The sequence below is a fragment of the Oryctolagus cuniculus genome, chromosome 8, assembly GCF_051225735.1.
Source record: "Oryctolagus cuniculus isolate XC-2025 breed Fujian yellow rabbit chromosome 8, ASM5122573v1, whole genome shotgun sequence".
Lineage (NCBI taxonomy): Eukaryota > Metazoa > Chordata > Mammalia > Lagomorpha > Leporidae > Oryctolagus > Oryctolagus cuniculus.
In genome coordinates, this window is record NC_142874.1 from 95,570,037 (window position 1) to 95,580,764 (window position 10,728).

General features: G+C 39.7%; 1 pseudogene; it reads left to right on the forward strand.

Moving 5' to 3' along the window:
- Positions 1-7,468: 7,468 nt before the first annotated feature.
- LOC100350185 (ras-related protein Rab-1A pseudogene) lies at positions 7,469-8,811 on the forward strand (annotated as a pseudogene).
- Positions 8,812-10,728: the final 1,917 nt, after the last annotated feature.

Below are 10,728 nucleotides of genomic sequence, written 5' to 3' on the forward strand. Positions count from 1 at the left end.
TTTTTTTAAACTTTTATTTAGCAAATATAAATTTCCAGAGTACAGTTTACGGATTACAATGGCTCCCCCCGCCATAACTTCCCTCCCACCTGCACCCCTCCCATCTCCCGCTCCCTCTCCCCTTCCATTCACATCAAGATTCATTTTCAGTGGAGGATGGCCCAAGTGCTTGGGACCTGTACCCGCATGGGAGACCAGGAAGAAGCACCTAACTCCTGGCACTGGATCGGTGCAGCGCCAGCTGTAGTGGTCATTTGGGGAGTGAACCAATGGAAGAAAGACCTTTCTCTCTGTATCTCTCTTTCACTGTCTAACTCTATCTGTCAAAAAAAAAAAAAAAAAAAAAAAGAAGAAGAAGAAAGAAATGATAACTGTGCATAACAGGTCCGCAGAACATAAAGCAAATATTCCTTAATGTGTTCCAGGATACAGAAAAACAGGAGCACTCGGCTTCTTTTTGGAGGCAATTTGGTTCAAAGTTATCAAAGGTCATGAGTATTCCCTGACCTAGCAATTTTTCTTCTGGCAGTTTCTCCTAACTACCAAACAAGTGAATGTTTCCATTTAGTTCGATACATATTTTCAAGAACCTTACAAATGGCATATATAGCTCTATGTGTTGGGGATCAGTAGTGAACAAAATGCTATACTCCTTGAGGTCAACTTTCATCGGCCTGAAGACAAGAGGGACTTTGGAATAAGCAGTCTGTTACAATACATATAGCCTCAATAGGTATGTTGATTTTTGAGAAGACACCAAAATGTTTCTAAAATACCTTATTTTTTTAGGAATATTACAGAAACCTTTTTCCCTAACCAGTTATTTGTCCACTACAGCAGGTGAGGGTGGACAACACCCTCTGTGGATCCTCCAAGTATAAATTGTGGAAGCATGACTCAGTCATTAAGTTATTTTGCAAACACAATATTTTATTGCCTATAAGCAAGTAAGTTGGTCAGAGGACCAAAAACAGTGACCAAAACAGGACTTATAAAAGACGGTGAGAGTGGGAAGAAAAACTCCTGTAGAAAACAAAATCTGAAAGCAATAAACAAAAGCAGTAACGTTTGCACATTAGAAGAATGTAAATTAATTACCAAGCTGTCAATGAGAGCTGGGCATTCCATCTTTGAGTAAGTTTACTTGGATCATCAAAGAAAACTACTTCAGCTTTGGTGGAGTTCCCAGAAGCACTGAGGGTTGAGCATGGAGCACATGTACCAGGTTGTCTCTGTAATATTTGCAATTTTCTTCCCATAGCACCACCCTGTCAGTCAGGCCAGATCTTCATCACTTCATCACTTCCCTCCTTGGAATTTCTAACCAAGTATTGTCCACCCGCTGCTATAATAGAATAAAAAGTGAGAAGCAATATGTAGAGGATAATTTGATTCAGGATTTTATAAAAATAGGGTGATTGATTAAAATAACTGGAACCGACTATGAAAAAATATAATTCACTAAAGTGTTCAGATGTTATAATGTGAGTTTTAAGGAACATTTCTGTGGCTGGCATCGTGGCATAGTGGTAAATGAATAGAGTTCAAGGGTCCTGGCTTCCAGTTGGCCCAGCCCTGGCTGTAGTGGGCATTTGGGGATGGAAGTGCTCTCTATCTCTCTGTCTTTGAAATAAATACATAATTTTTTTTAAAAAAGGGAAAATTTCTAATTTTCCTCTGCTAAAGAGCTCAAGATAATCCTAGCCCAGTGTTGTACAGTGGGCCAGATTTTTCCTTTCTTTAGCATGCAGGTTCTGCCCTATCTCTTCCTAGACTTCCAGACATTTGCATTAAACTTGTTGCTTCCTCTTATCAGTCACTTCCTCAACTTTTATGGAAGAATCAGGTCCCCACCTGAAAATCCAGGGAAGTGTCTGTAATGAATAGCAAACTTGTCTATCTTGTTTATCTTTGTTTACCTTTTAAATATCAGTTATTAGCTCAGTGTGACTTAAAGTAGGTGTCAAAAAATCTTTGCACAATGAATTCATGCATCTGTGGAATGGACTAGACCATTATTATTTTTATTTTTCTGAAATGTAGGGAACACTGTTTGAAATCAGTTCTAAAAAAACCATGCCAAGAATTGAATTACTTAAGGATCCAGATGCAAGTTTTTGTTATAACAGTTAAGACAAGCTGCTTGGGATGCCTGCATCTCATATTGGAGAGCCTGAGTCAGACCCAGTTTCACTTCCAATTCCAGCTTCCTGCCAATATACAACCTGGGAGACAACAGGTACTTGCTTCCTGGCTGCCCACTTGGGTTACCCAGATAGATTTCCTGTCTATTTGTCTCTGTCTCTTGGTATTTCAAGCAAAATTTAAAGAAATAAATTACATTTTTTTAAAGAATCCACATAACAAAATTCTGTGAGTTGAATGCATCTGATAAAGACCTGTAATTCCTTAGCTTCTAAACTTTGCCCGAACCAATCATCATAGTCAGTTTGTGAAAAACTCAATATTGGTGATATGTACTAAGACAAGGTACATCAGTACTGTATTTGTTGAATACTAGGGATACAGTGGTTAACAAGCAAAATCACAACCCATTTATTGTTAGGTATAAGGGGTGAAATGTTGAACAATTAAATAAATAAATAAGATTGTGAATCATAGTTATAAAGAAAACCAATGAGGGTAATGTGCCAGACAATGTTATGAAAACTATTCTTGTTTGGGTAGTTAATAAATGTGTGTTTGTGTGTATGCATGTGTGCATGTACATTTAAGGATGCAAGAAAAGAATGAATAGGAATGAACTCCAGGCCTACAATTCAATACTGAATAATATTTCTGTCTTCCTGCAGGCTTTTTTTATATATAGAATTTTGTTTTTAATGTCTCCAAGTAAACTGAATTCTCAACAAAATACCAGAAAATCATATCCAACAACATATTGAAAAGATCATCCTCCTGGATCAAGTAGGATTTATTCCAGGGATACAGGGATGGTTCGAAATATGCAAATGTTAAACATGATGCATCACATAAGCAAAATGAAGTATAAAAATGAAATTATTGGGGCAGGCATTGTGGCATAGCAGATTAAGCCACTACCTGCAAGCTGGCATCCCATGTGGGCACTGGTTAGAGACCCGGCTGCTCCACTTCCAATCCAGCTTCTTGCTAATGCACCTGGGAAAGCAGTGGAAGATGGCCTAAGTGCTTGACCACCTGTACCCAGGTGGGAGACCCAGGCTCCTGGCTTCAGCATGACATAGCTCTGGCTGTTGCAGCAATTTGGGGAGTAAACTAGTGAATGGAAGATGTCTCTCTCTCTTTAACTTCACCTTTCAAGTAAATAAAAAACCAAATTATTTTGCTAAAAAAGGTTGGGGACCAAGATGAGAACGCAGATGTGGAAACAGGATGGGGTGATAAAGCACAGGTGCTCACCACGGAAGGGACTCATGACCAGGATGGGAAAAGGTGTTATCCCTGTCAATAAAGGCTAAAAGGCAACTTTATTTAAGGTTCATATTAAAAATTCTTTTTTTTTTTTTTTTGACGGGCAGGGTGGGCGGTGGGAGAGAGAGACGGAGAGAGGGGTCTTCCTTTGCCGTTGGTTCGCCCTCCGGTGGCCGCCGCGGCCGGCGCGCTGCGGCCGGCGCACCGCGCTGATCCTATGGCAGGGGCCGGGTGCTTTTCCTGGTCTCCCATGGGGTGCAGGGCCCAAGCCGGCCTCGACCACCATCTAAAAGCACAATTCACAAACAGGCCGGCGCCGCGGCTCACTGGGCTAATCCTCCGCCTAGCGGCGCCGGCACGCCGGGTTCTAGTCCTGGTCGGGGCGCTGGATTCTGTCCCGGTTGCCCCTCTTCCAGGCCAGCTCTCTGCTGTGGCCAGGGAGTGCAGCAGAGGATGGCCCAGGTGCTTGGGCCCTGCACCCACATGGGGGACCGGGGGAGGCACCTGGCTCCTGGCTTTGGATCGGCGCAGTGCTCCGGCCGCGGCGGCCATTGTGGGGTGAACCGGTGGAGAGGGGAGGACCTTTCTCTCTGTCTCTCTCTCTCACTGTCCACTCTGCCTGTCAAAAAAAAAAAAAAAAATCAAAAAAATTCTTTAGTGAGTCTCTAATCATAGAGCAACAACAGTAGTCAACTACCATCCTATACTTGAGGTTAATATTTCAAGTAACACAAAATGAACGCTTTAAAACACATTTTTAGTTTCAAGTTATAATGCAAGAAAAAAATAATAAATTCAGAACTTTCAACACTGACAATGGGAAATAAAAGCAAAATCCTTATTAAAACATTTAAAGAATGTATTTAAATATTAACTTAACAATGAAATAGAAATAAAGCAAACAGAAATGTAATTATCTCAAATAAATGGATGAGTAAAAACAACAAAAAAAAATCATATGGGTATCTCAATATATGTGAAGAAAAAGTTGATAAAACACAACATCCTTTCATGACAAAAACCTTAAAAAATTGGGTATAGAAGGAATATACCCCAATACAATTAGTGTTATATATGACAAACCCAGAGCAAGCATCATATTTAATGGGGGAAACTTGTAAGCATTTCCAGATAAGGATGCTCACTTTCACCATTGCTATTCAATATAGTTCTGGAAGTTTTAGCCAGAGCCATTAGGCAAGAAAAAGAAATCAAAGGGATACAAATTGGGAAAGAGGAAGTCAAATTTTCCCTGTTTACAGATGACATGATCCTTTATAAAGGGGAACATAAATATTTCACTAAGAGACTATTAGAACTCATAAGAGAATTCAGCAAAGTGGCAGAATAGAAGATCAGCACACAAAATTCATCAGCATTCTTATACACCAACAATATTCTGGCTAACAAAGATCTTACAAGATCAGTCCTATGTAAAAGAGCTACAAAAAATACTTAAAACACCTTGGGATGAATTTAACCAAGGATGTGAAATATTTCTGCAATGAAAATACTAATGAAAGAAAGAGAAGATCAAAAACAAGGAAAAATCCTCCATGTTCATGGGTTGGAAGAATTAATATCATCAAAATGTCTGCACTACCCAAAGCAATTTAGAGATTCAAAGTGATTCCAATTTAAAATTCCAAGAACATTCTTAGTAGAACTAGAAAAAATAATCCTAAACTTCATATGGAAACACAAAAAACCGCAAAAATCAAAGTAATTTTAAACAATAAGCCAAGGCATCATAATACAAGATTTTAAGACATACTACAAACCTGTGGTTATCAAAACAGCACAGTATTGGCACATAAATAGATAGGTAGACCAACGGAACAATATAGAAAACCCTCGAATTAATCCCTATATCTACAACCAATTTTTGACAAATGAGCTAAAATCACTCCCTGGAATAAAAACAGTCTCTTCAACAAAAGTTGGAAAACTTGAATTTCCACATGTAAAAGTGAAACAAGACCACTACCTTATACCCTATATAAAAGTCAACTCACAGTGGATCAGGGCTCTAAACCCAAGAGGAGAAAACTTGAAATTACTCAAGGAAAACAAAGGGGAAACAGTGTAGGACATTGGCCTAGGCAAAGACTTGTTGGATAAGACTGCAAAAGCATAGGCTATAAAAGCAAAAATAGACAAAAGGAATTACATCAAGTTAAGCACAGCAAAGAAAACAATTAACAACGTGAAAAGGCAACCTACGGAATTGAAGAAAATATTTGCAATTTATACATCTGATAAAAGATTAATATCAAATATATACAAGGAGCTCAAGAAACTCATCAACAAACAAGCTAACAACCCACATAAGAAACAAAGAACATGAACAGACATGAATTATAAATGGCCAAACAACGCTTAAAAAAATGCTCAGGATCACTAACCATCAGGGAAATATAGATAAAAATCACCATGAAGTATAAAAATCACCATGAAGTATAAAGTCACTTCAGTTAGAATGGCTATTATCCAAAACTCAAGAAACAACCAATGCTGGTGAGCCTGTAGAGCAAAAGGTACCCTAACACACCGTTAGTAGGAATACAAATTTGTACAACCATTATGTAAAACAATGTGGAGACTCCACAGAAAACTAAAAATATACCTACCATATTCAGTCATCCTACTCCTGAGAATATATCCAAAGGAAATGAAATCAACATATAAAAGAGTTAGCTGTACTCCCATATTTATAGCAGCTCAGTTCACAATAGCTAAGATATGGAATCAACCTAGATGTCCATCAACTGATGACTGGAGAAAGAAAATGTGGTATATACACATGGTGGAATATTACTCAGCCATAAAAAGAATAAAATTCTGACATTTGCAGCAAAATAGATGCAAATGAAGATCATTTTGTTCAGTGAAATAAGCCAGACTCAGACAATTATTACATGTTTTCTCTTATTTGTGTTAGGTAATATATAGAGTATGAAAATAATGTGGATATCATATCATCTGTTACATAGTTAAAAATATTGTTTCACTAATACCATGTAAATGACACTAAACTCTCTTTCCTTTGTAAAGAAAATGGAGAAGAAGGGAATAGTGAGGATTCTTAGGGTATTAGTAAGATTTTGTTCTTAATTTTGGTGTTTGTTATGGGTATGAACAGAGGACAAAAAACACATTTGTTTGTACTGTATTCCAATAACTTTTTTTAAATAAAAAGCAAGCTATGGACCAAAGTCAGTCCTCCATATATCTAAAGGCCATGAAACAGATACACAGTTTCTGGTAAACTATTGTCAGAGGCAGAGAATGATCTCTGCACAGTCAGAAACAAGGTGAGTCTTTATAAACAGCAGAGAAGGTGGAAAATGGACAACAGCTAATACCCCCAGAAGGGCTGCAGATACCCAGGTGCATGGTCAGTTGTTTAAAATAGTGTTCTCATTGGCCAGCTGGGACCCAGGAAGAGAGGAAAAGTCCAGGCTAATAAGCTCACTGCAGCTGAAATTCATTGAAAGCATAAACAAGGAAAAGCTCTACAAAAGATACAATACAGAAGAATGTAATAGTCAATTTAATACAAATTTTATGGAACTTTTGTTGGATGTTAAATTTTGGTGAAGCATCTCCGAGATTCATGGCTCTATTTTGTTAATAGTCTGAGTTCCTTCATTTTAACATCATTTTCCTTTTGCCTTTCCATCTCACTCCAGCCCCTCCACTCCCACCTTCTTGTTCCGGAAATGATGTTAAATAGATTCCCCATCATAGGTATTAAGTGGTTATTTTTCCATACACAGTCCTCATAAATACAATCTACAGATTGCTATAGAAAGTTAATTTACTTTGATTTCATAATTCACAGTGAATCTCATTTACTTCTTCATTCAGTCACCCATTCATTCAGTAGTGAATTCATTTATGACTCGAGAGAGTACCCATATTTATGCTTGAATATGCAAGCCAAATGGGTTTTATAGTTCTCATTCTTGTCTTTCGATTACCCGTGCTGGAGGGTCAAGGAGGTGGCAGCTACAGCAAGGACAGCAATAGCGGTGACGGTGGCTGCAGTGTCATGTCCAGCTTGGATCCCGAATATGATTATTTATTCAAATTATTTCTGATTGGTGACTCTGTGGTTGGAAAATCTTGCCACCTTCTTAGGGTTGCAGATAGAACATTTACGGAAAGCTTCATCAGCACAATGGGTGTGGATTTCAACATAAGAAGTATTAGAGTGGCCGGTGCCGCGGCTCAATAGGCTAACCCTTTGCCTGTGGCACCAGCACACCGGGTTCTAGTCCTGGTCGGAGCGCTGGATTCTGTCCCGGTTGCCCCTCTTCCAGGCCAGCTCTCTGCTGTGGCCCAGGAGTGCAGTGGAGGATGGCCCAAGTGCTTGGGCCCTGCACCCCATGGGAGACCAGGAGAAGCACCTGGCTCCTGTCATCGGATCAGCGCGGTGCGCCGGCCGCAGCGGCCATTGGAGGGTGAACCAACAGCAAAGGAAGACCTTTCTCTCTGTCTCTCTCTCTCACTGTCCACTCTGCCTGCCAAAAAAAAAAAAAAAAAAAAAAAAAAAAAAAAAAAAAAAAGAAGAAGAAGAAGAAGAAGAAGAAGTATTAGAGTTAGATGGGAAAGCAATCAAGCTTCAAATATGGGACACAGCAGGCTAATAAAGGTTTTGAACAATCACCTCCAGTTATTACAGAGAAGCCCATGGCGTCATAGCTGTGTACAATGTCACAGGTCAGGAGTCCTTCAATAGTCTTAAAGAGTGGCTGCAGGAAATAGACCATCATGCCAATGAAAATGTCAACAACTTGGTGGTGGGAAACAAATGTGATCTGACCACAGTGAAAGTAGTACATTACACAACAGCAAAGGAATTTGCCAATTCCCTTGAAATCCCATTCTTGGAAACAGTGCTAAGAACGCAACTAATGTAGAACAGACTTTCCTAATGATGGCAGCTGAGATTAAAAAGTGAGTGGGGGCCGGCGCCGTGGCTCACTTGGTTAATCCTCTGCCTGTGGCGCCGGCATCCCATATGGGTGCTGGATTCTAGTCCTGGTCGCTCCTCTTCCAGTCCAGCTCTCTGCTGGGTCCTGGGAAGGCAGTGGAGGATGGCCCAAGTCCTTGGGCCCTGCACCCCATGAGAGACCAGGAGAAGCACCTGGTTCTTGGCTTCAGATTGGCGCAGCGCGCCAGCCATTTGGAGGGTGAACCAACGGAAAAGGAAGACCTTTCTCTCTGTCGCTCTCTCTTACTATCTAACTCTGTCAAATTAAAAAAAAAAAAAAAAAGCGAGTGGGCCTTGGAGAAACAGCTGGTGGTACAGAGAAGTCCAATGTTAAAATTCAGATCACTCCAGTCAAGCAGCCTCCATCCTTTTCTCACAGCAATAAATTTGCAATCTGAACCCAAATGAAAAAGCAAACTACTTGAATTGCCCCATAAATAGCTACACAACAGATGCTCACTGTCTCCACAGATGTCAGAGATAGTAAATTGTCAATACTGGCTTTTTTTTTATTCCCTTGACTGAAGGCAATTTACTTCATTTTCAGAACTGTTTTAAACCTTTGTGTGGTACTTTGTAAAGTAATGTGTGTAATCCTTTTGCTTTCCCAATATCAGATTTTTTTCCTATGGTCGGTTGGAATACATTTGGTTTTGATGATTATACTGGCATGTGTAGATGTTGGATTTAGTCTTCTGAAGATGAAGTTCAGCCAAATTGCACCAAACAGCACAACTAGTGTCTGAAACTTTCCATGCATAAAATTTAGTGAGATGTTCTATGTTAGATCTGGTCTGCTGGTTCTTCCTTATAGAGTTATCAATGGAAACATTACACTATCTGATTAACAGTTTCTTCATACTCTGCATATTATTTATGGCTGGAGGATATTGCAATTTGTTGCAAATTTTATAACAAAGCAACTGAAGACATTTTTAATAATACTATGCTTATTGGAGTAATATTAACAAAGGATTTTTATAGCTTTAAATGCTTGCATTTGTACAATTAATGCTAAAATATGTACATTACATACGAGCTCATACAGTCTCCTTCAGCTCTTGTGATTTGATTTGATTTCCAGTCCTTCAAACTGTTCTACATCAATAACAGAGACTCTGTTGTTACAGAGCTTTGAAAGGAATGTAAAAGAAAATGAGGTATCTTATAGATACCTCCATGACACCAAGACATTATGAGTAAGGAAAAATTATGAGACCCTCAAGCCTTAAAGTTTGCAAGCTTCTTGTGGGGAGCAACTGAGACTAGACTAAGTTACTGGAATTAAGACTTATTCTATGCGTCTGCTCTCCCACAATATGGCGCTGAGAGAGAGAGAGACCAAACAACCTCTACGCAGCTGCCTCATCAGTTTGACAAGCTGCAGGAGCTGATCCTGCTCCTGATTGGAGGAGAGCAGCGTGCTTGGCGTGTGGGCAGCAGATTTGGGATTGGTGGAAGAGGACTATAAAGGAGGAGAGAGACAACATGCACCAGGAACATCTGAAGGAACACCTGAGCAGCCCCCGAGAGAGCCGGCTGGTGGTGTGCCACTCCTCTGCGGAAGCGGGGAAAGTGGCAGGGGGTACCGCCCCTCCACGGAGGTGGAGGGGTCGGCAGCCAACCCGGGAAGGACCAGCAGCAAACCCGGGAAGGGCCGAGCAGACAAAAGAACAGCGCAGGATCCTGTGTCGTTCCTCCGCGAATGGGGATATAAAGATATAAAGAAAGAAAATTAAGGAATTAACTATTATAGTTACTGTATTATAATTCCAGGCTCTATTCAAATCTTAAAGTGCAGAAACTATTGTCTGGTTAAAGGTTTTTAAAGAAAAAAAATTTTTTTAAAGAATGGTTATTATCCAAAAATGAAAAAATAGCAAATGCTGGTAAGGTTGTAGAGAAAAAGGCGCCCTAATACAGTGTTGGTGGGAATGCAAGCTGGCAGACCATTATGGAGTACCGTATGAAAGTTCCTCAGAAAACTAAAAATAGATCTACCATATGACGCAGCCATCCTACTTCTGGGAATATATCTAAAGGAAAGGAAATCAGCATATGAAAGAGATACCTGCACTCCCAGGTTTATAGCAGTTCAATTCACAATAGCTAAGATACGGAATCAACCCAGGTGTCCACCAACTGGTGAATGGAGACAGAAAATCTGGTATATTACACAAATGGAATATTACTCAACCATAAAAAATGAAATCCTAACATATGCAACAAAATAGATGCAGGTATAGATCCTTATGCTAAGTGAAACAAGCCAGACCCAGAAAGAAAAATATCACATTTTCTCTTATTTTTGTTGT